This window comes from Notolepis coatsorum, assembly GCF_963971535.1.
Source record: "Notolepis coatsorum genome assembly, chromosome: 10".
NCBI classification, from domain to species: Eukaryota; Metazoa; Chordata; class Actinopteri; order Aulopiformes; family Paralepididae; genus Notolepis; species Notolepis coatsorum.
The window spans coordinates 97,767,607-97,791,077 of NC_140174.1; the positions used below are offsets into that span (position 1 = coordinate 97,767,607).

Below are 23,471 nucleotides of genomic sequence, written 5' to 3' on the forward strand. Positions count from 1 at the left end.
TAGGTTCGATTTTAAGGGAAAGATCCTTATTCCCTGATTACGATAATAGGACAACAGTAGGCCAACAAACGGATAGGGGAGCACAGAGTACAGTATAGCACACAGGGGACAGAGGAGCACAAGAAGAGATACAAGGGGGAGGGGGCAGGATAAAATTGCATGGGAGTGTTTGAGTTAGGGTGTGGGAGAATCAGGGTTTATTGAAGGCTAGGGAATAAAAGTGGGTTTTTAGACGGGCCTTAAATGTCTCCAGCGAGGGGGCAGATCGGATCTTCCAGGGGTAGCTGGTTCCACAGTTTGGAGGCCACGGCCTTGAAAGAGCGATCGCCTCTCTTATCATATGAATATGATATTATTATTCCTCACTCAGTATATCTGCTCTATTGTTTTCATTCTTCCTATTTCTATTTCCTTCAAGTCTACTTCTCTTCTGTCCTTCCACTCTGACCCCCCATCCCCTCTCTCTCTCTCTTTCCCTCTTTCCCTCTCTCTCTTTCTCTTTCTCTGTACACTATGTCCTCGTGGTGAACTTGTGGTATGTAGGGGACATTGGGCCATGTCTCTCTGCCACTCGTCCTGGTAGTACAAGTGACATACACACACAATGCTTGCTTGCACACACACACACAATCACACACAAACACACACGTACACACGTACGCACACATACACACACGCAGGCACGTGCACACCTGCAAACACCAGCTGCTAGGACAGAGAGACTTCGGCTCAGCTTCTTCCCCCAGGCCATCAGAGCCCTGAACACTGAACTCTCCACACACAAGCACACATGAGCACACGCACAACACACTCACTGTACACGCTCACACACTAGCAGCCACTTTAACATGAGCAGGCACACACTCATGCTGCACACGCCCACACTTAGGGCCACCAAGTAGGGTCACTTTAAAAATAGTATAGTATAACCGGAGATTGTATAAATTATCATGTACAGAAAGACACTACCAAAGGACCCAGTATGGCCTCCATGCTCTGTAAATAACTTATGTACATATACCAATATGCCCTAACATGTTACTTGATTATTGCACAATGTTACTTGTTTATTGCACAATGTTGATTCTATTATATGTTATTTGCACATCGTTGCGGGCAAGACCACCCGCATTTCATTGTATACTTGTATGCCGTGACAAATAAATCTCTTGACTTGACTGACTTGACATAGAGCCCAAGGGGTGCTTGAGCACCTGCCTTTTTGAGCCTCATAAAAAAGTGCCCTTTTTGAAGGAATTTTTTTTTTTCTTTTTTTTTTTTTTTGCCGTTACACATATAGACTGTCCTTCCAACTGAAAAATGTCAGGATAGAATCAAAATATTAGATAAAGAGAGAGAGATGCCCCATATTCCATTGCAGTTTGCACGGCCTCCTCAGCGTGCCTCTCAGCGTGCCTCTCCGCGGACCTATATTTTATGCATAGCGTGGGTGGTGATGATGATGATGATGATAGAAACCACTGTGGCGCATACAGTTGAATGCTGGTATTGCACTCATTTAGGGACACGAAGAAGTCAAGTCCGATGGGATTTGGGAATCTCAAATACAAATCGGGATTGGAATAAAAAATGCATTTATATTAAACAATACAGAATATACAGCACTTCTTGGGGTCTGTAGAGTAAGCACTTATTTCCTCCCCCCTGAACATTTATGGAGATGTATGGGCCTTTAAAGTCAGTGATAAAAGTGTCTTTCAAGGATAAGTGAGCTCCTGCACTGATTATTATAGTTCAATATTCAATATTTGATCACCAAAACCCCCCAAAAAGCATAAAAAGGGCCCTTAAAAATCTGGCTCGGGCGCTGCGCACTCTCGGTTATAAACACACACAGGTATAGTGCCCTTTTCAGCCTTTGAGCACCTGCCCCTCTAAAGTCCTGTGCACGTCCCTGCACACACGCACACACAAACACGCGCGCACACGCACACACACACACACACACACACACACACACACACACACACACACACACACACACACACACACACACACACACACACACACACTGCTGTGAGATAATGTGCTACTCTAAAAATAAACATCCAGCCGTATGTCACTTCAGATAGCATCTCTGCTCCTCTTCTCTCTCCTCCTTCAACAACCAAGGCTGCATCTCTAGCACCTCCTCCCACCTCCCACCTCCCCTGCCTTGCCCTCCATTCAGCCTCCCTCAGAAGCAGTGGCTCTCTGCAGCGTGATGACACAACAGGGACATCAACAGAGATTAGTCCAGTGTGCAAAACAAACACTACACTACAAGGGTCTCTGAGCTGATCAGCAGCTAGTATGAAACAGACCCTGTACAACTGTACAAGCAAAACTGTACATTGGAATATTGACAAAACCATACTTGGTCATTTACTGTACATTGGAGGGGGTTGGGTTAGGACATTTACAGGGGCCAGTTTCGAATTGCAGTCTCCCGTAGGTGTTTTTTGAGAGTGGTTTTGAAAGTGGGTAGTGATTCACATTCCTTTACAGCTTTGGGTAGGGCGTTCCACATTGATGTGGCATAATTGCGAAACGTGTTTAGTCCCTTGTTTGAGCCGAATCTGGGTTTAACATGATTTGTGGAGCTCCCTCTGGTGTTGTGATCGTGGTATTCACTGACCTTTGGGAAGTATTTTGACATGTACATGCAGGGACCGAAACTAAAGCCTGCCGCCCGCCAGGGGCGCTCAGTTTTTACCTTTGGCGCTTGACACTTAGAGGGCTGCCCGCCGTGTGGCGTGTAGACCTGTAGTTCATAACGATACTCTTATTTTGATTGTGCGAGTACAGATTATAGCCTCTCTCGTCTTTTTTTTCTCCGCCGCGAGATCGTTAAAAAACTACAAGTCCCACATTGCACTCAAGTCAACGGTCCAATCACAGTAGAGTGACGTGACCAATCGGAAGCTCTCATTTGGCTTGTTTACTTCCTGAAACGCCACCATTGCGATATGCGGGCAGTCTGCTCTAGTCTATATCGGACCTCCATGAGCTACCGTTACTGTTTAAACAATGACCCAGTCAACTATTCACTTTTTTTTTTTTTTTTTAACAATATATTTATTGGGTTTTAGTTTGCAAATTACAACATGTATATCAGCAGAGCAGTATTCAGCAAACATTTTCACCCCGTTCTCCCTCCCCTAACCCCACCCCACAAAATAATAATTAACTTCAAAAACAGGTTCACATAGGAAGGATACAGATTTAAATAAAAAATAAACATAAATAAATAATAATACAACCAAAATGTTTTACACATTAAGTAAAGGGTGTTTCTTGTCGTTTTTACACAATGATAAGAGTTGTCCCACAGTACTCCCCCTAATCCCGTTCTTGTTGAAGCAAGTTCCCAACATTCGTATTATGCTTTAAGAAGTACACAAATGGTCCCCAGGCATTATCAAAAATGTTTTGTTTACGTCTAACAATATACACCATCTTTTCCATTGACATATTTGAAGCCATTTCTTTAATCCACATACCAATTCTTGGTCCATCAACATTTTTCCAATTAAGAGCTATTACACGTTTTGCTTGTAATATGCACATATCTATAAATCTAAACTCTTTGCGTTGTAGATGTGGGGTGGTAAACTATTCACTTTTAGTTTAATACATGACGAGGCATTGTCTAACGGTATCTAGCTGGCTAGCTACTGATAGCTGCTGATATCAACAAATGCTCCAGCAATAGTCGACTCGAGTGCATAATACCTCCGTTCCCTCGTTAGCTAGCTCACGTTAGCTAGCTCACATTAGATCTATCTGTCCCAGTAAACTAAATTGTCTTAACGTTATCTACCGGGCTAGCAGTAGCTACAGATAGCTCCTGATATCAATGTCTTATAACATTGATTGAATGCGTATTCTAGCTGAGGGCATGTTGAATGTGATTTGACAAAATAACCGTAACGTTATACCAATAGGGTCCAGCTGCATCGCCGGAGAATCCTTGCATGCTGAATGTAGGGTCTAGCTGAATATAGGGTCTAGCTGCAGGGCCGGAGAATCCTTGCTGGAGCTGGAGGCTACTCAAGTATACACACAGACAGTGGAGCTGTTTGCAGATAGCGAGCATTTTGACTTATTGCGTGGTGGCGATGTCTCGCAGATAATACAACTACAAGTATGATTATATAATATATATTTTATTTCAAATTTTTTTTTTATATAAAATATATATATTTTAAAAAATTTGGCAGGTAAGAAATATGCTTGGCGGGTAGATTCTTCCCATCTACCCGCCACTGGCCGGTGAGTCAAAAAGTTAATTTCGCTCCCTGTGTACATGGGTACCTTGGTCGTGTGTAGTGTATCTTGTAGACCCAGGGCCCTCATTTATCAACGTTGCGTACACACAGATATGTGCGTAACCCGTGCGTACGATAATTTTTTATTTATTTTTTTGGTCTTTTTCCCCCTCCATTTTCCTCCGATTTTCTCCCATCCCAATGTTAGTCGTATGCCAATTCCCAGTCCCTTCCTGGTCGCTGCGCACTTACCCCCCACAGTCAGATCATCTGGGAGAGTGGAGGCTACCACGTGCTTCCTCCGACACACGTCCAGCCAATCACCGCTTCTTTTCACCTGGCAGCGCGGATTCTCATTGAGAGGGCGTAGCGTGTGGGAGGACCACACTATCCCCCTCACGTCCAATCCGCGCTTAGCAGGCGCCCCGACCGAACTGTAGGAGTCGCTGTTTACAACGACCCGGACCCACCCCGCCAGCTTCTCCCACCCTCTGATACAGCCAATTGTATCAGTGCAGACGGCCAGCCAAGCTGGTGACAACCCCGGAGCTGTGAGCTGGATTCGAACAGGCAAATCCAGCTCAGCTCCGGGGCTGGTGACGAACGCAATCTCCGCTCGGCCACCTAACCGCCTTCGTACGATCATTTCTAAGCAAAGTGTGGCACTTATCAATTTGAACGTGAACTTGACTTTGTGCGTATATCTACGCACAGCTCGGAGCATGCGTACCTGACGCCCGGTGGTAGAATATCGATACTGCAGACGGACGGCATATGCGCATAATGCGCTCATCAGTTTCATGCATGTTTCAATGCGGAAATAAGCTTCCGTGCATTACTCCCGACACTGGCGCGTGTTCTGTATGATCCGTAATTCATTATAGTTCATTGTGAAATAGCGATAGTAGTGTAATTATTGTCAAACCCTAAATAGCATGTGGAATAGGTATTTCCAAATTAATTCAGCCTGGTTCATAGCGTTATTATAGGAATACTTCTCGCGGTGTGCGCTCAGATGTTTTCAGAGATATAGGCAGGCCCGGACTGGCCATCGGGAGCACCGGGAGTTTTCCCGGTGGCCTGGCCTGCACAGATAAAAAAAAATGATATAAAAAAAAAAATATTATATATTTTTTTTATTATACTTTTTTTTTTGTCAGGCCATTGTTTCTAGTTGTGGCGGCGGCGCGGCACGATAGTTTTTAGATAACCAGGTGGGTGGGGAACAACCAGGATTTCACTGTCTGCGACAGAGTAGGAGAACTATCTGACTCTCTCTCCCTCACGCAGACACACACACACACAATGGAGCCGTGCTGCCGCTTGTGATTGGTGGATACAGGCGATACAACTGATTGACAGCGGAGGCGGCGGATGGAGTGGCAGATGGCACACTCCCAAAAGGAGTTGTTAAATCTGACATTACAAAAAACAATATGTGGTGGTTATGATTGGGGCTGAAGTTGAATAAACAATTTATGAAAAAGAGAGTCAAAATAATTCCAAGATAATTCAAATATTACACACCTTTGCCACATTGGCTACAAATATAATCACTGCAAAGTTATCAAAAAAATAAGAATCTGATCAGACACAAGGGTTCAGTTGTTCACTTTCTAATTTCCTCCAAAACATCTAGTCTAGTTAATGTGATCAATATTATTTGACAATTGATGCTTTTTGTTGGAAATTGCAGTCAGTGAGCTCATACTTTGAGCTCATTTTATAGTTAAAATGATTGAGACAACGCAATCTTCTGTCTTCGTTGTGCATGCATGCATGTGCTCACCACACGTGATACATGTGTCACTATTCTGGCAGTGGCTACTGTTATTATAGTATTGTAATGAAAGGTCTGTTATTTAATGTTTGTGTAAAGGGCTATTTTAACTGTTGATGGGTAGTGCATCAGTAAAGTGAATAAGGTATTGTGCTCTTGCCTTGTTTGAATAGGTGGAGAGAGTGGTTAACTGTATTATAATAGTAAATAAAAAAATATGTTGTGCTCTTGCTTTTTTCTTTTTGAAGGTGGAGAGAGTAGCATTGCTAGTGCCACAACAGTTTTATTTGAGGTTCATAACAGTACATTGTACTAAGCAATTGTTGGCTCATTAGTTTGTGATTCACATGCACTAAAATTCACCAGAATGCAGGAAATTAAGTCTTTGTAACAAAAAAAATCCGGGTGGGGGACCCCCAGACCCCCCCGCTTAAAAAGTGGCCTGATTGGGGCTATATTTCGCCCTATATCTCCCGGTATGAATTATTTCCCCAGTCCGGCCCTGGATATAGGGCATGTCTATTTGCAGAGAGAGAGAACATAATAACATTAAGTAGAGTTCGCTACCCGAGACACATTCTCCTTGATTTGTACCGCAATTTGAGACCCACATTGGAGCGTGGAGCAAAACGCGTGTTGGATGTCTAATTTCCCCAACCCCACCAACTATATACAATATCCATATATCAATAACAGGAGGCCAAGAGAGGATTTTACGCCAGGTTACCCAACATCATCGGAGCAATATATAGACTGTACCCATATAGCTTTCAATGCTCCATCAATAAACAAATCCAGTAATGTGAACGGGATTCCACTCGGTCAATGTACAGATAATCTGCGATGTGCATTTTGGCTGATAATGTGCCGGTGGCCGGAGTCTCATTCAGGCCTAATTGTATTTAATTCAATTGTAATGTTATTACTGGGGTATCTAAAACATCACTTAAATGCAGATCAGGGTTATCCACTGAAGCCATAATGACTCTGACCAGAACCACAGGCTCATGACGAGCGCACATAATAGGCATTGTAGAGCTCAGAGTTGGCCTGCTGAAATTGATTTAATTTCAGTCATTACAGTGCTTAATGTCGAGTCAGCTTGTCATTTATTTCTGTCAATGTGCTGGTTCTGTAGCAGGACTGGGTCAGTCAACATCCTTGGCTCCCGGCGCACCGAAGATAGTCTACACGCTCCCTCCTCCTCAGCGGAGTTGTCTGTGAACTTGGCAACTTCATTGGATTTATTTATTCTCTAAAAATATCTATAATCATACGATTAAATATTGTTTAAAATAAAACGCTAAATACTATTATTCTGTGTGTCATGTTTCCAAATAAGATTGTTCACAACGGGAAATGCTGTATATGTTGAATTAGTTGGTTGGACCTCAGTGATCAATCTCGCTCTCAGTGAAGTCTCTCAGAGTTCGCTCGGGTTAGACCATTATTTCACATCCCATGGGGGTGTTTCATGACCATATATGGATAATCTGGGCGGTTCTGGTATGCAAATACTTAAAACCATGCACGAGCTCCAGCGTAGGATCAAAGTGATATTTATCAAGACAGGTGTGCGTAGGACCTGTGTACGCACGTGTGATAAATCCATTTTTTTTTGTGCGTGCACACATTCTAAATTCTGTGCTTACGAACGAAAGTAGAAGACTTTCTAAGAACTGTTGATAAATGAGGGCCGCAAGTTGCTGTACTCTGTCGTCTACTCTAAGCCATCCTAGGTTGTCAAAGTGGGCAGGGGTGAGGTGGGTTCTAGGAGTAAGGTCGAGCAGTAGTCTGACCAGTTTGTTTTGAGATGTTTGTAATTTAGTTTTTAGCACCTTTGAGGTGCTTTGGTACCATGAGGTGCAAGCATAGTCGTAGTACCCTTGAATGAGTGCTCCTGCCAGAGTCTTCAGGGTATTCTTGTTTACCAGAGAGGAGATCCGGTACAAGAATCGAGTTTGATGGTTGACTTTTTTTATTACCTTGGATGCCATTTTGTCACAGGAAAGATTTGCCTCTAGGATGGAACCTAGGTATGTAATTTCATCTTTCCTTGTGACAATATTGTCACCCACTGTAACTGAGAAGCCGTCGGTCTTGCTGAGTTTGTTATTTGATCCAAAGAGAATGGACTCTGTTTTACCCAGGTGTAATGATAGTTTGTTATCAGCAAGCCAGGTGCAGATTCTGCCGAGTTCTGAGCTGAGGGTTTTTTAAACCTGTAACTTGTTCTTGTCCGAGACAAGCAGGGCTGAGTCGTCTGCGAACAAGAACAAGTTGCAGTCACAAGCTGACGACATGTCATTTGCATAAATTAGGAACAGTAGCGGTCCTAGTATGCTTCCTTGTGGAACACCACAGCTCACTGTGAGGGGGGGATAGGGTACCGTTTACCTCCACCATCTGTTCCCTCCCCTCAAGGTAGGATTGCATCCAGCTCACTGATAGACTATCAAAACCAATTGCTTTTAGCTTGTCAATCAGAATGGAGTGATTGACAGTGTCGAAGGCCTTTTGTAGGTCCAGCATGACCATGCCGCAGTATTTGCCCGTGTCCACCTCTTGTTTGATGTGGTCGTTCAAATAGAGAAGGCATGTGTCAGTGGAGTGGGATGTTCTGAAGCCAGATTGGAATTCGTAGATTCGATTTTTTTCCGCTAGGTACTTTTCAACCTGTTCGTAGACTATTTTTTCCATGACTTTTCGAGATGGAGGTAAGAATAGAAACAGGGCGGTAGTTGCCTGGGTCTAATTTACTGCCCTTTTTGTGCAGAGCGGTCACTCTTGCAATTTTGAAGTCCTTGGGGACGTGTCCCTGTTTTATGGAGAGGTTTATTATGTGTGTGATGACTGGGGTGATGACGGCTGCTGAGTCTCTGAGGAATTTGGAGGGGATGTTGTCATGGCCAGTGGCCTTGTTAGGTTGGAGGGCGCTCAGTTTTTTGAGTACCTCATCTGTGGTTACCATTTCCAGTTTGAAGTCGTCTTTGCGGACCCCTAGGTTTTTGTAGTAAGCTACTATGTGTTCTACCCCATAGTGCCCTGAGTGGGAGGGTAGTTTGTGGCTATGTTTGTGAAGAAAATGTTTAAGTAATTGGCTACATCCAGCTTGTCTGTGATTAGCGTGTTGTCCGTCTTTATGTTTATGTTTGAGAAGTTTTTACTGCAGCCTAGTTGATTATTGAGTAATTTCCAAAGTTCACATGGTTTGTTTTTGTTTTCCTCAGTTTTGTCATTGATGAAATTCTTTTTTGCAGTTTTGATCATGGAGTTTACGTCGTTTCTTAGTCTGTTTCTTTCCAGTTTGAGTTCAGTCACGTGGGCTTGGAGTTCACTGCTCGTGCTTTTTGTAAGCTTTGACTGACTTTTACGAAACTTTTTGCATTTTTTGTCTCTGGTTTTCATAGCGGCCAATATTTCGGAGTGCATCCACGGCTCAGCGTGATTTTTTACCCTGGTGGTTCTTAGGGGGGCCATGTCGTTTAGTGTTGTTGAAAATTTGGTTTTGAAACCAAGCCATGTTTCTTCAACCAGTGTACCATTGAGTTCATCTGACCAGTCCAGACTCTCCAGTTATATACTCGTACTGGCCATCGCGTCTCGCTCTTCACCATTGAGATATACCTCATCTCCAGTACCTACTGTACTACATTAACGAAACAAAGCACCCATGCATTCGACCAGGTCCCGCCCCGGCGCACCCCTATAAAGGGGCCAGGCATGGTCATACATACCCTTCCTCTTCTTTCGTTTTCCATCATGGACGTGCTTTGCATCCCATGTAACTAACCCCCAATAACTCATCAACATCTGCAGCATTATCTACAAACTATAACTTCACTCACACACCTCGACCTTCCAGACGGGGTGGAGGCACTGGCCTCATGACATCTCCTTCATGGACTACAAACTTAACATCACTCCCAGAACTGTCACTCTCCTCTTTCGAATATCATGCAGTATCTGTCTCTAATCCTTTCAATCTCACCATTGTTACACTCTACCACCCTCCAGGTCCGCTCGATCACTTCACAGATGAGCTGGACATGCTTCTAAGCTCCTTACCGGATGATGGTACCCCTCTCCTTCTATTGGGCGACTTCAACCTGCCTGACTCATCTCAGTCAGTCATAGTAGTCTCCCTCCTACAATCGTTTGACCTGACTCCCACTGCTATGCCTCCCACCCACAAAGCAGGCAACTCTTTGGATCTCATATTTTCCCGTAACTCCAGCATCATTAACACCACGGTAACTCCCCTACATGTATCTGACCATTCCTTCATATCCTTCTCACTAACTCTCATGCTTAACCGAAAGGTCTTCACCCCAACTCAAACCGTCTCACTCAGATGCAACCTGCCCTCCCTATCCCCCTCCACCCTCTCCTCTGACATACTATCCGCTCTACCTTTGAGTGACACCTTCTCTGCTCTCTCCACAGAGATGGCAACCTCCACCCTCCTCTCAGCCCTTGCAACCTCCTTCGACAAGCTCTGTCCCCTCGTTGAGAAACCTGCCCGCCGTTCCCCACCCAGTCCATGGCTGACAGATCCAGTGAGAGAACAAAGACAGGTCCTGAGAGCAGCTGAAAGGAAGTATAGAAAGTCACGCCTCACTGCTGATATCGACACATATCACAAGTTCAACCTCTTGTTAACATTCTCCAAAACCATTACTAATGCCAAAGCTTCTTTCTTTCACCATAGGATCGAGGCCTCTGCCAAGAATCTTCGCAAACTGCATGCTACCATGTCCTCCCTCCTCACTCCCCCCCCACCCCCCCTCCCTCATCTTTCTCTGCCGAAGACTTTGCGATCTTCTTTGAGGAAAAAGTGGAGAACATCCGCAGCTCCTTCTCCCAACCCCCACCCATTCCAAATGCTGAATCGAGAACCTCATCCTTCACTCTGTCATCTTTCTCTCCCATTACAGAAGCCGAGACCCTGACACTGGTAACGTCGAACCGTCCGACTACATGCCAGCTGGACCGGCTACCCTCCCCACTCCTCCAGACCATAGCACCAGACATCCTCCCATTCCTAACTGCAACCATCAACTCCTCACTCAACTCGGGGGTGGTCCCCACCTCCCTAAAACAAGCCAGAGTCACGCCCCTCATAAAAAAACCATCCCAGAACCCTACCGTCATAGGCAACTACTGTCCTGTCTCTCTTCTCTCCTTCCTTTCTAAAACACTTGAACGTGCTGTATCCAACCAACTTACTGCTTATCTCTTACAGAATGACCTCCTAGACCCTAATCACCTAACCGGTGTCCCCCAGGGCTCGGTTTTAGGACCCCTTCTCTTCTCCCTCTACACTAGCCGCATTTCATTGTATACCTGTATGCCGTGACAATTAAAACTCTTGACTTGACTTGATTTGACTAAATCACTGGGTAACATTATCACGTCTCATGGCTTCTCCTACCATTGTTATGCCGACGATACTCAACTCTTCCTCTCCTTCCCTCCCTCAGATATCCACGTCTCTGAGCGTATCTCGGCCTGTCTGTCCGACATCTCCGCCTGGATGACGACCAACCACCTCAAACTGAACCTAAGCAAAACAGAATTGCTCCACCTGCCGGCCAAATCCTCCCCCCTGACCGACCTTTCCATCACAGTCGAGAATGCAGCTGTGACCGCGTCCCCGACCGCCAAGAACCTTGGTGTTGTCCTCGACGAACAGTTGAACTTCTCTGCTCACATCGCAGCGACAACCAGAACCTGACGATTCCTCCTGAGCAACGTCAGAAGGATCCGCCCCTTCCTGACAAAAGAAGCCACCCAACTCCTCGTCCAATCAACAGTCATCTCTCGCCTCGACTACTGCAACGCACTGCTCGCTGGCCTCCCGGCCACTGCCACTAAGCCTCTTCAACTCATTCAGAACGCAGCGGCCCGCCTGATCTCAAACCTACCGAAGTCGGCCCATGTCACCCCACTTCTTAGGGACCTGCACTGGCTCCCCATTGCTGCACGAATCCGCTTCAAGGCCCTCGACCTAGCATACCGTGCGGCAAAGGGAACCGCTCCCGCCTACCTCCGGTCGATGGTCTCTAACTACACACCCTCAAGACCCCTACGCTCTGCATCTTCTGGCCGCCTCAGACCTACTCCTATCCAAGCTCCGGGAGGGTCATCAAAGAGAAGTCGCCTATTCTCAGTCCTTGCCCCACAATGGTGGAATGAACTACCCACCCCAGTTAGGACAGCCGAAACACGTCCAATCTTTCGCCGTCGACTAAAGACGCACTTCTTCAACCATTATCTGAATAAAAAAATAAAAAAATAAAAAAATCTAACCCTAACTAACCGTACTGTCATGCACTTGTTCTAATAAACTAACCTACACTGTAGCACTCAACACTTTGATGAACATTGTTACTCAGCTGATAGAGTTGTGCCCTTCCTGATGGCTTGTCGTACAGAACTTGTAAGTCGCTTTGGATAAAAGCGTCAGCTAAATGACTAAATGTAAATGTAAAACTAGTGTGATGAAATGCAGAGAAATTGAACAATGTTGGGTTTTTGCCGGAGATTTCCCAGCCCCTGGAATCTTCTCGGCATGTTCCGACGGCACGTCGGGTCTGTCCTGGGGTTTCCTCGTCTTTTGACAGCAGTTCGAGGGATGTCGCGCGGTGTTTAGCTATCGGGATAACTCGCGCTCAGGTAGGCTCTGTGCCATCACGCATTGCTGCTGGTGTTAGTAATACTGCTGGTTGTCCTTCGAGACAACCAAGTTGTGTATTGGCACAAGGGGCAGGATATCTGGGTAAACGTTACTCTGAGTTGGACGTTTATCCAGCTATCCTGGAGCGCGCTGCTAATGCTAATGCTGTAATGCTGGGTCACTGTTCTACTGTTCCCCGCTGTGGGATGTCACCGATTTTCCCTCCTCTTAACCGGTTCATTGATGAAGGTCAGTCGGTAGCTAGTGTGGGGGGTTTTGCTGAGACCTATTTGCCCTTTTAAATGGGCTGACGACGGGGCGAAAGGCTGGTGTGCCTTGGCTTGAGAGCCAGGTAGCATCGATCCTTTGCCCTGGCAGGGTTGAACGGTGTCCCACCCGGAAGCCGACGTTTGAGAGCAAATCGGCCCGGCAGGTGGCAGTATGGACTGATGATGTTTATACTGCCATAGGATGGAATTTAGCTGCGGCCAGTGTCGTGGCTCAGCTGATTGTTTTTCTGTCCACAGTGGCATCGGGTAGTGGGGCTACAGGGCCAGCCGACACTGAAAACATTGTGCGTGTTTTTGGGGTTATAGAAATCTTGAATCAGTCGCAAGCTATAACCGCAGGGAGGATCAGGATGCTATCAACACTTATTAATAGGCATCTCTGGTTGGAGCAGTCTTCCCTTGGGGAGGAGGAAAGGTTTCTTCTCCTTAAGGCTCCTCTTTCCGCGGAAGGACTTTTTTTGTCGTTCTGCGGAAACGCGGGCGGTATTTTATCTGGGTCCCACACCGCCTCACGCCATGCAGCCAGAGGTGAGAGCACGGCCTTGTCAGCGACTATGGCGAGGCCCTCGACCAGCGGCCATGTTTCCCCCGCCTGAGGTACCCTGGGCTCAACGTCAACATGTGTCCACAAGGCCGACAGCCTTGGCGGCCGAGGGATCGGCTACATGGGATGAGCACGGCCTAAGAAACCGTAGCCGTCCTGCTGTGTGCAGCCCGCTCTCCGATCACTCCCTCCCCCAACACCAGCGGAAAAGGGGCTCTGATTTGTTTCCTTTGGCTGCGGGCCGCGGGGTCTTCTTTGAAACGCATGCGGCCCCACGTTTCGCTTCTCATGGGGACAGGGGATGACACCCAGTTGATGGCTGAGCCTGGGTCTGTCCGTGAGAATGTTGTGCTGTCAAGTGGCTCCCTCGCCACGCGTTCTGCGTCTGCGATTGGTGAGTCTGGTGTTACGTCTGTCACCTTCAAAGGTTGTCACCAGGGGGATTCGAGGCCTCTTCGAAAGAATGCTCAGCGCGGGTTTCCCCGACCTCGCCTTCGCCAGGCCGGGTATCACGTTAGTGCCTCCCACTCCGGAGAGCCTGGGAGTGGTCTGGCAGGCGCGTGTGATTTGGGTGGTAGTAATATCACTGCAGGGCTACGGTGTGTAGGAACCCATGGGGTCCTCACACCTTGCATGTCCAGCTGCAGAACAGCCCCTCAGCGGTCCATGCTGGAGGGGTGTTCAGTGGGGGAGCTCTTGTCACCTGGTATGATGTCAGCTTCTCCCGTATCGAACCGGCCCTTTCTGTCGGGGTCCCCCCTTGGGTGCGATTGCCTCGTGGGTTGTATCAGGGACCGATGTCCCAACTCCACGAAACGCCCTGCCCGCACGGTTAGCGGGTCCAGAGTTGGCTACGCACAGCGGGAGGGACCGGGCCGCCTATCTACAGTTCCTTGCGGGCCAGCGCCAAATGGCGGCGGGTGCGCTTTGGGATTATCGTCACATATGGCTACAGCAGTGCCATATGTCGAGGTGGATGGAGAGAATGTTGAGGTGGGGGCTTATCTTGCCATTCGCACAACCCCACCCTCCGTTTTCAGGTTTTGTGCAGACCCTGTTGTCAGGGTCGGCAGCAGTGACAGCTCTGGCCGCCGAGATCCAATCTCTGTTGGCGAAGCAAGCCATAGTCATGGTCCCACGGGAGGACGCGATGTCGGGCGTCTACTCCCGGTATTTTCTGGTGCCCAAGAAAACAGGAGGTGTCAGACCTATACTGGATCTGTCCGCGTTCAATCGTCTGATTGTGGCGAGACGGTTCAGAATGTTGACCGTCAAACACCTGTTAAACGCTGTCAGGGTGGGAGACTGGTTCACCTCCATAGACCTGAAGGATGCGTATTTTCACATCCCGATTTACCCTCCTCACAGGAAATACCTACGGTTCCTGTTTCAGGGCGTGGCGTACGAATACCAGAGGTTGCCGTTCGGCTACTCTCTGGCCCCCCGCACATTCACCAAGTGCGTAGAGACCGCGCTGGAGTTTTTACGTCGTCAGGGGATACGAATAATTTTCTATCTCGACGACATTCTGCTCCTCAGCCAGTCGGAGGAGGTCGCCAGGTCTCATACCAGGCTGGTGGTGGAATTCCTCACCAAGCTGGGTTTTGCTGTGAACTGGAAGAAGAGTACGCCTCTTTCCAGTCAACAGGTGGAGTACTTGGGTTTGGTTCTAAACTCAAGGTCCATGAGGGCAACCCTTTCGGAGCGGCGGCGAGTGTCTATCCTCGGCGCGCTTAGGGGTCTCCGTCCTGGCGGGACGGTTACGGCGCTGCATGTGATGCGCCTGCTCGGTATGATGGCATCTGCTCACACTGTGGTCCCTCTTGGCCTCCTCTTCATGAGGAGGATACAGAGGTGGTTTTCCAGTATGAAAATAGACCTGGTGAGAGGCAAGTGGAAGCGTTTGAAGGTTCCTTTGTCAATACGGGGGATCTCGACCACTGGAAGAGGCCTGGTGCCCTCACCAGCGGGGTCCCCTTGGGCGGCAGGCGGTCACACGTCACGGTCTTCACCGACGCCTCCCTCACGGGATGGGGGGGACGTGTCGAACCAACGCAGTGGGGGGCAGCTGGACGGTTCAGGCTGCCCGGTCTGCTACGCACATCAATGGGTTGGAATTGAAGGCGGTCCTCCTGGTTCTCGAATGGCTCGGCCCCTTGGTGAGGGGCGAGCACGTGATGGTCAGGACGGACAGCACGATGGCGGCGGCGTATGTCAACAGACAGGGTGGAGTACACTCCATCCGTCTGCACCGGGCGGCGTTCGAGCTTTGGATATGGGCGTCTCACAATCTGCACAGCCTGACGGCACTCCACATCCCTGGCAGGGAGAATGTGGGCGCAGATGCGATGTCGCGGGCGGTCCTCGTCGTGACGAGTGGGGTCTACATCCCGGCATAGCTGGACTGGTCTGGGTACGCTTCGGGAAAGCTTCGGTGGATCTGTTTGCGAGCAGACAGTCTCACCTGTGCCCCTTGTGGTTCTCGGTAAGCCGGGAGGACAATCCTCCCTTGGGGGTGGATGCCTTCTCAATGTATCCGTGGCTGCCCGGGATGCGTGAATATTAAAGGCAACCAACTTGTGTTCAGCCTTGCGTTCAGCGTTTCTCTGATTGGCCACACGGCCACGTGACCGCGCTACCGCGCGGCAGAGAGTTGCGCCGCCTGCGGCAGCGGCTGTCTTCGCCGCGCGGCAGAGAGTTGCACCGCCTGCAGCGGTGCAATATCCGGAGTTCTTTTCGCTCCAGGGATATTGTGGTTCAGGCGTTTCATCCGCCTCCTCACGCTGGTGAGTTAGAGGCGCGCCTTCACCTGGCATGTCCGGTCCGGGCTTTGGGGGTTTACCTCAGCCGGACTCAGGACCTCAGGGCTACCGATCAGCTCTTTGTTTGTTACGGTGGCTCTCACGTTGGTAAGGCACTGTCGAAACAGCGCCTGTCACATTGGTTGTGCGAGGGCATTGCCCTTTGCTACACGTTGGCTGGGCTGGCCCCCCCTGGGGGTGTCAGGGCGCACTCCACACGTGGGGTGGCGGCCTCTGCCGCCTTGTTAGGGGGGGCCTCGGTGGAGGACATCTGTGCTGCGGCCTCCTGGTCCTCCCCGGGTCCCTTCGTTAGGTTTTACCTCATGGACATGACTGGGGGTTCTGTTTTCCAGGCGGTTCTGAGGTCTAGGACCTCCCCTGCGTCCCGCCCTTCGGTGGGTTAGCAGGGATGTGTCGGTGTGTGCCACGGGGTGCTGTGTCACACGTGGTCCCGCCTGTGCTGTGCGTTTTTTGGGGTCTCTAGTTCCCTCTTTTTCGCACTTGGGTGAAGTTGACTGCCGCCCCCTCTTCACTAGGAAGGGGGGGTGACGGGACTCCCTTCCCCCCTGGTGGTAGGACTTGTGGGTCCTCAGGGGGTACATTTGTCGGGCCACGCGTCTGCTCTGCCCCATATCTCAATGGTGAAGAGCGAGACGCGATGGCCAGTATGAGTATATAATGATAGGTTATTTGTATAACCTAGTTATATGAGTACTGGCTGAGCGTCTCGCTCTTGGCGTGCCCTGAGATCCTTGGGTTTTTTTTCTCTTGATGGAAAACTTTTCCAGAGGAAGGGCGAGTATGACCATGCCTGGCCCCTTATAGGGGTGCGCCGGGGCGGGCCTGGTCGAATGCATGGGTGCTTTGTTTCGTTAATGTAGTACAGTAGGTACTGGAGATGAGGTATATCTCAATGGTGAAGAGCGAGACGCTCAGCCAGTACTCATAACTATCGTTCAAGGTTAAAGGCCTCGCTAGAGTAGGTTTTGAGGTCTCTAGATGTGACTGTTTTGTGACAGCCGGCCTTTTGTTTTAGCTTTTTGTGGGTACAGAATATCATATAATGATCACTTAAAGGAAAACGCCAACATTTTGGGAAAAAAGCTTATTTGCCATCTTCCCTGGAGTTAGACAAGAAGATACATACCTTTGTTGTCTCTGTGCGTGCGTTGTGGCTTAGGGAACACCCGCTCCGTTAGCTTACCTTAGCTTCATCACTGGAAGTGGGTCAGACTTGTACCCTCAAGTTCCCTACAGTTCCCTACAGTCACGAAAGGATCCGAACCGATTGAAGTTTATGGATACCATGACTTAAAATCCTCTTACCTTGACGATTAAAAGCCTCCCCAATTTAGAAAACAGTATTCCCATGGCTGGTATTCCCATATGCTGCTACTGTAGCTAATGAAAACCAACAACCGGAGACTCAAGCAGATAACGAGGGTAACAACTTCCGGTCGGGGGGTTTCAAAATAAAAGAGCGACGTCTAAAAGCACCGGAAATACGTTTATTTTGTACATTATCTAACGTTAACACAAACCTAAACTAACGTTACAACTAACCTAAAGTTATTTTAGGTTCGTGTTAACGTTAGATAATGTACAAGATAAAACGTATTTCCGGGGCTTTTAGACGTCGCTCTTTTATTTTGAAACCCCCCGACCGGAAGTTGTTACCCTCGTTATCCGCTTGAGTCTCCGGTTGTTGGTTTTCGTTAGCTACAGTAGCAGCATATGGGAATGTTGCGGCTCTGCAGATATCCCCTACAGTTGAGAGTGGAGCTCGAGCAAGTGGTTCTAACAGGCTTTCACGGTGTATGGCGGGATGGGGAAGAAGGGAAGGAGGAGGCTGGGAATGCCGAAATATCGGATGTGTTGTGGTGGTCCTGTTGACGAGTGGAGTTCGGGCGGAGCTGGTTGTAGGACTTGCGGCTTGTGTGCACATGTTGACGAGTTGATGGTGTGGGATAAGCCGTATCCGAGCCCTGTTTCCCCCCAGGGTTTGAGGTCGGGAGCCGGAAGTAGGCGTAGAAGTGAACGAAGCCTGTCACCGTTTTCGGGCCCTAGTTCCCCCCAGGGTTCGATGTCGGGAGCCAGGGCGGGTAATGCAAGCAAGTGCGACTCCGACAGGGATGGGAATGGCCGTGACGAAGGAGAGGGGATGGATAGCGATATGGAGTGTAGAGTAGGAGAGGAAAACGAGGGAGAGGGGTGGGAAAAGGTGGAGAAAAAGAGCAGGGAAAGTGGGGGGAAGGGGCATAAGAGGAAGAAAGAGAGGGAAGGTAGCACAAGTGGGTCTGACGGTGAGGGTAGAGAAAAGGATTTTTCAGAAGGGTTGAATATAGTGGTGCGATTTGAGGGAGAAGAGGGAGTTAGGAATATAGAGCCGAGACAGCTGTCAAAACTCATTAGAGCACAGTTAGGAGAGGTAAGGTACGGAAAGGTGTTGGGGGATGGGAACTTGTTTATAGGGTGTGTAAGTGTAGTGCAGGTAGAGAAGGCAAGGGAAATGAAGAGCATTGGCAAAGTGAATGTCTGTAGAGTAGTGATAGTAGGGGAGAAAAGGGATGGTGGTTGCAAGGGGATAATTAGTGGAATTCCAATCAAGGTTAGTATAGAGCAGCTGTTAGGAGATTTGAGGAGTAATGAACGTAATGGGAAAGTTAAGAGTGTAGAACGGATGAAGAGAGGTGCAGAGAAGGAGGAGACAGGGACGATAGTTATTCAGTTTGAGGGTGAGGTTAGTCCGAAAGAGGTATTGTTAGGGTATATGGCATATAGGGTTAGGGAGTTTGTGCCGAAACCGTTGAGGTGTTACAGGTGCCAGGAGTTTGGACATATAGCCAAGACATGCAGGAAGGAGCTGAGATGTGCTAGATGCGGGCGGGGGGCATGACTATGGGAAATGTGAACAGGGAGTGGAGCCGAGGTGTTGTAGTTGTGGTGGGAAGCATAGTGTAGCGTATTGGGGTTGTGAGGTGATGAAACGAGAGGTAGTGGTCCAGCAGGTGAGAAGGGAAGATAGGATTTCATATGCAGAGGCAGCTAGGAAGGTAGGACAGGGAAAGCAAGATAAGGGACAGGGGTTTAGAGAAGGGCATTTGGCAGTAAGGGTAGTGCAGGAGGATCAGGTAAAGCAAGATAGGGAACAGGGTTTTAGAAAAGGGCATTTGTCAGTAGAGGAAGTACAGGAAGAGAAAGAGAGGGTGTGGGGGGAGAAGTTGAATATAGTGGCCTTTGTGGCAGGAGTAGTGAATACAACAATGATGGTTAGCAGTAGAACAGATAGGATAAAGTTAATAGTTAAAGCAGCAGTACAACACATGGGTATGAAGGGGTTGACATTGGGGGAAGTAGTAAGGGAGTTAGAGAAGGGGGTTGTTGTGAGTGATCAAGTAAGAGAGTTAGGGAAGGGGGTGGTGAGTGATCAAGAAGGCCAGAGTCAGCCCACAGGAGGCAATGAGTGACTCATAGATTAGGTTTGGATAGGGTGGCGATGTTAGGGATGGGTTTTTTGTTTTGTGTGTTATGGGGTTGAATGGATTGTACAGTAGGTGGCGGTATGCGCCTTTTGTGGTCGCGATCTGCCATTAAACCAGTGGAGGTTTCTCCATGACAACACGTGAAACACAAATTCACTCATAATTCATAATTATTATTAATTATGTGCATTTTTTTTTTTTTTAAATTGCCAAAATTTACAGCTCTGAGCTCTCTGATCAGGCCTGCACTGCAGTAATGGCTAGCTGTCAATCAATCTGGTGCAACTTTCCCTGCACGGGCTGACCGGGATTAAATAATAGCCAATCAAAATAGGCTATTAACGTCATCTAAGCCCGGTCCGTGCATTTAAGCTCTTGCCATTGAATGGGGGATTGAATGATTGACAGCCTTGAAATCCAATCAGAGAATGGTGCCAACTTTGCAGCTCTGCAGTTGCAGATTGCTACGCGGAGGAGCGGCGCCTGAAACGTGACAACGTGAACATCATCCCCTCGCGGGATTGATTGATTGAAAATTTTATTAACAGATTGCAGAATGGGTACAATACAGTACAGCTGTAACAACACAGTAGGCTAAATTAAACTTTGCGCCAACATTAGGACCGAAGTATAAACCAGCAACTGAGCAACATGAAGAAGTGGACTTATGCATCTGGATCAGAAAAAAAGTAAGTAGTAGTGTTTGTAAAACTAAAGCCTGGACGCTAACGTTAGCTAACGTTAGCCAGCCGAATTGTTTACATAACGATACCTGGAGTGGACGCTAACGTTAGCTAACGTTAGCCAGCCGAATTTTATCCAGAACAATACCTGGACGCTAACGTCCCTGACATCAAGCTAACTGTAACTGTACACAGTGTTTAATGAGAGATGGTAGATTCAATACACCAAGCTAACTTACTGTAGCCTACACAGTTGAGTGTTTAATGAGAGATAGTGGATGCAATACACCAAGCTAACTTTACACAGTGTTTAATGAGAGATGGTAGATTCAATACACCAAGCTAACTGTAACAGTGTTTAATGAGAGATGGTAGATTCAATACACCAAGCTAACTTACTGTAGCCTACACAGTTGAGTGTTTAATGAGAGATAGTGGATCCAATACACCAAGCTAACTGTAACACAGTGTTTAATGAGAGATGGTAGATTTAATACACCAAGCTAACATACTGTACACAGTTGAGTGTTTAATGAGATATAGTGGATTTAATACACCAAGCTAACTGTAACAGTGTTTAATGAGAGATGGTAGATTCAATACACCAAGCTAACTTACTGTAGCCTACACAGTTGAGTGTTTAATGAGAGATAGTGGATTCAATACACCAAGCTAACTTAGTGTTTAATGAGAGATGGTAGATTCAATACACCAAGCTAACTGTAACAGTGTTTAATGAGAGATGGTAGATTCAATACACCAAGCTAACTTACTGTAGCCAACACAGTTGAGTGTTTAATGAGAGATAGTGGATTCAATACACCAAGCTAACTTAGTGTTTAATGAGAGATGGTAGATTCAATACACCAAGCTAACTGTAACACAGTGTTAATGAGAGATGGTAGATTCAATACACCAAGCTAACATACTAGTTGAGTGTTTAATGAGATATAGTGGATTCAATACAACAAGCTAACTGTAACAGTGTTTAATGAGAGATGGTAGATTCAATACACCAAGCTAACTTACTGGCCTACACAGTTGAGTGTTTAATGAGAGATAGTGGATCCAATACACCAAGCTAACTGTAACAGTGTTTAATGAGAGATGGTAGATTCAATACACCAAGCTAACTTACTGTAACCTACACAGTTGAGTGTTTAATGAGAGATAGTGGATCCAATACACCAAGCTAACTGTAACAGTGTTTAATGAGAGATGGTAGATTCAATACACCAAGCTAACTTACTGTAGCCTACACAGTTGAGTGTTTAATGAGAGATAGTGGATTCAATACACCAAGCTAACTTAGTGTTTAATGAGAGATGGTAGATTCAATACACCAAGCTAACTGTAACATAGTGTTTAATGAGAGATGATAGATTCAATACATGCTATTTGTGATAATGGCTAATATGCTTTTATGCCTTTTATGTTTTCCCAGATGAAATTACCTGTGTCCAACACCAGTCTTGATCTCTCCTGGAGATCCCCTGTGTCCCTCCCTCAACTGTCCAGCTGAAACAGAGGTCACCCAAATCCCCAGTCCCTCCCTCAATTCAGAGCACTGTGAGTATTTACTGTTTAGAGGGGGATGTTTTAAAAATATAATTTCTGCTCAATTTGGACAGCCACTGGCTGTCACCTAATATGATTTCATCTGGTCAGGTGCGCTGTCACCTAATATGATTTCATCTGGTCAGGTGCGCTGTCACCTAATATGTTTTCATCTGGTCAGGTGCGCTGTCACCTAATATGTTTTCATCTGGTCAGGTGCGCTGTCACCTAATATGATTTCATCTGGTCAGGTGCGCTGTCACCTAATATGATTTCATCTGGTCAGGTGCGCTGTCACCTAATATGTTTTCATCTGGTCAGGTGCGCTGTCACCTAATGTTAATATGTTTTCATCTGTGTCCACTGACCACTGACACACAGTGGGGGATGTTTTAAAAATATAATTTAATATATAATATAATAATTTGTGCTTCACCTAAAAATTTGGTCAGCAGCCTCCACTGCATTAAACCCATTGAAGAAGAAGAAGAAGAAGAAGAAGAAGAAGAAGAAGAAGAAGAAGAAGAAGAAGAAGAAGAAGAAGAAGAAGAAGAAGAAGAAGAAGAAGAAGAAGAAGAAGAAGAAGAAGAAGAAGAAGAAGAAGAAGAAGAAGAAGAAGAAGAAGAAGAAGAAGAAGAAGAAGAAGAAGAAGAAGAAGAAGAAGAAGAAGAAGAAGAATATGGGAATACCAGCCATGGGAATATAACTTTAGGTTAGTTGTAACGTTAGTTTAGGTTTGTGTTAACGTTAGATAATGTACAAAATAAACGTATTTCCGGTGCTTTTAGACGTCGCTCTTTTATTTTGAAACCCCCCGACCGGAAGTTGTTACCCTCGTTATCTGCTTGAGTCTCCGGTTGTTGGTTTTCATTAGCTACAGTAGCAGCATATGGGAATACCAGCCATGGGAATACTGTTTTCTAAATTGGGGAGGCTTTTAATCGTCAAGGTAAGAGGATTTTAAGTCATGGTATCCATAAACTTCAATCGGTTCGGATCCTTTCGTGACTGTAGGGAACTGTAGGGAACTTGAGGATACAAGTCTGACTCACTTCCAGTGATGAAGCTAAGCTAAGCTAACGGAGCGGGCGTTCCCTAAACCACAACGCACGCACAGAAACAACAAAGGTATGTATCTTCTTGTCTAACTCCAGGGAAGATGGCAAATAAGCTAATTTCCCAAAATGTTGGCGTTTTCCTTTAACCCGCATGCTATAACCCCTTTATTGGAGATCTTGGACTTGTCGGAGGTCAGAATGAGGTCAATGGTAGTCTGAGTTGATTCACATATTGGGTTGGGTGATCAGCTGGCTGAGGTCACAAAACCTATTGAAGGATTTGAAGATGGGTGCATCTTTTTGTTGCATATCCGTGTTCCAATCCC

At 47.0% G+C, this 23,471-nt stretch overlaps 1 protein-coding gene across 1 annotated transcript in view; it reads right to left on the bottom strand.

Annotated features, from left to right (window-relative positions):
• tbx5b (T-box transcription factor 5b) overlaps positions 1-23,471 on the bottom strand; it is a gene marked incomplete at both ends in the record, with an annotated part of 71,210 nt that overhangs the window by 27,899 nt on the left and 19,840 nt on the right. The gene's annotated exons all lie outside the window — the stretch shown is intronic.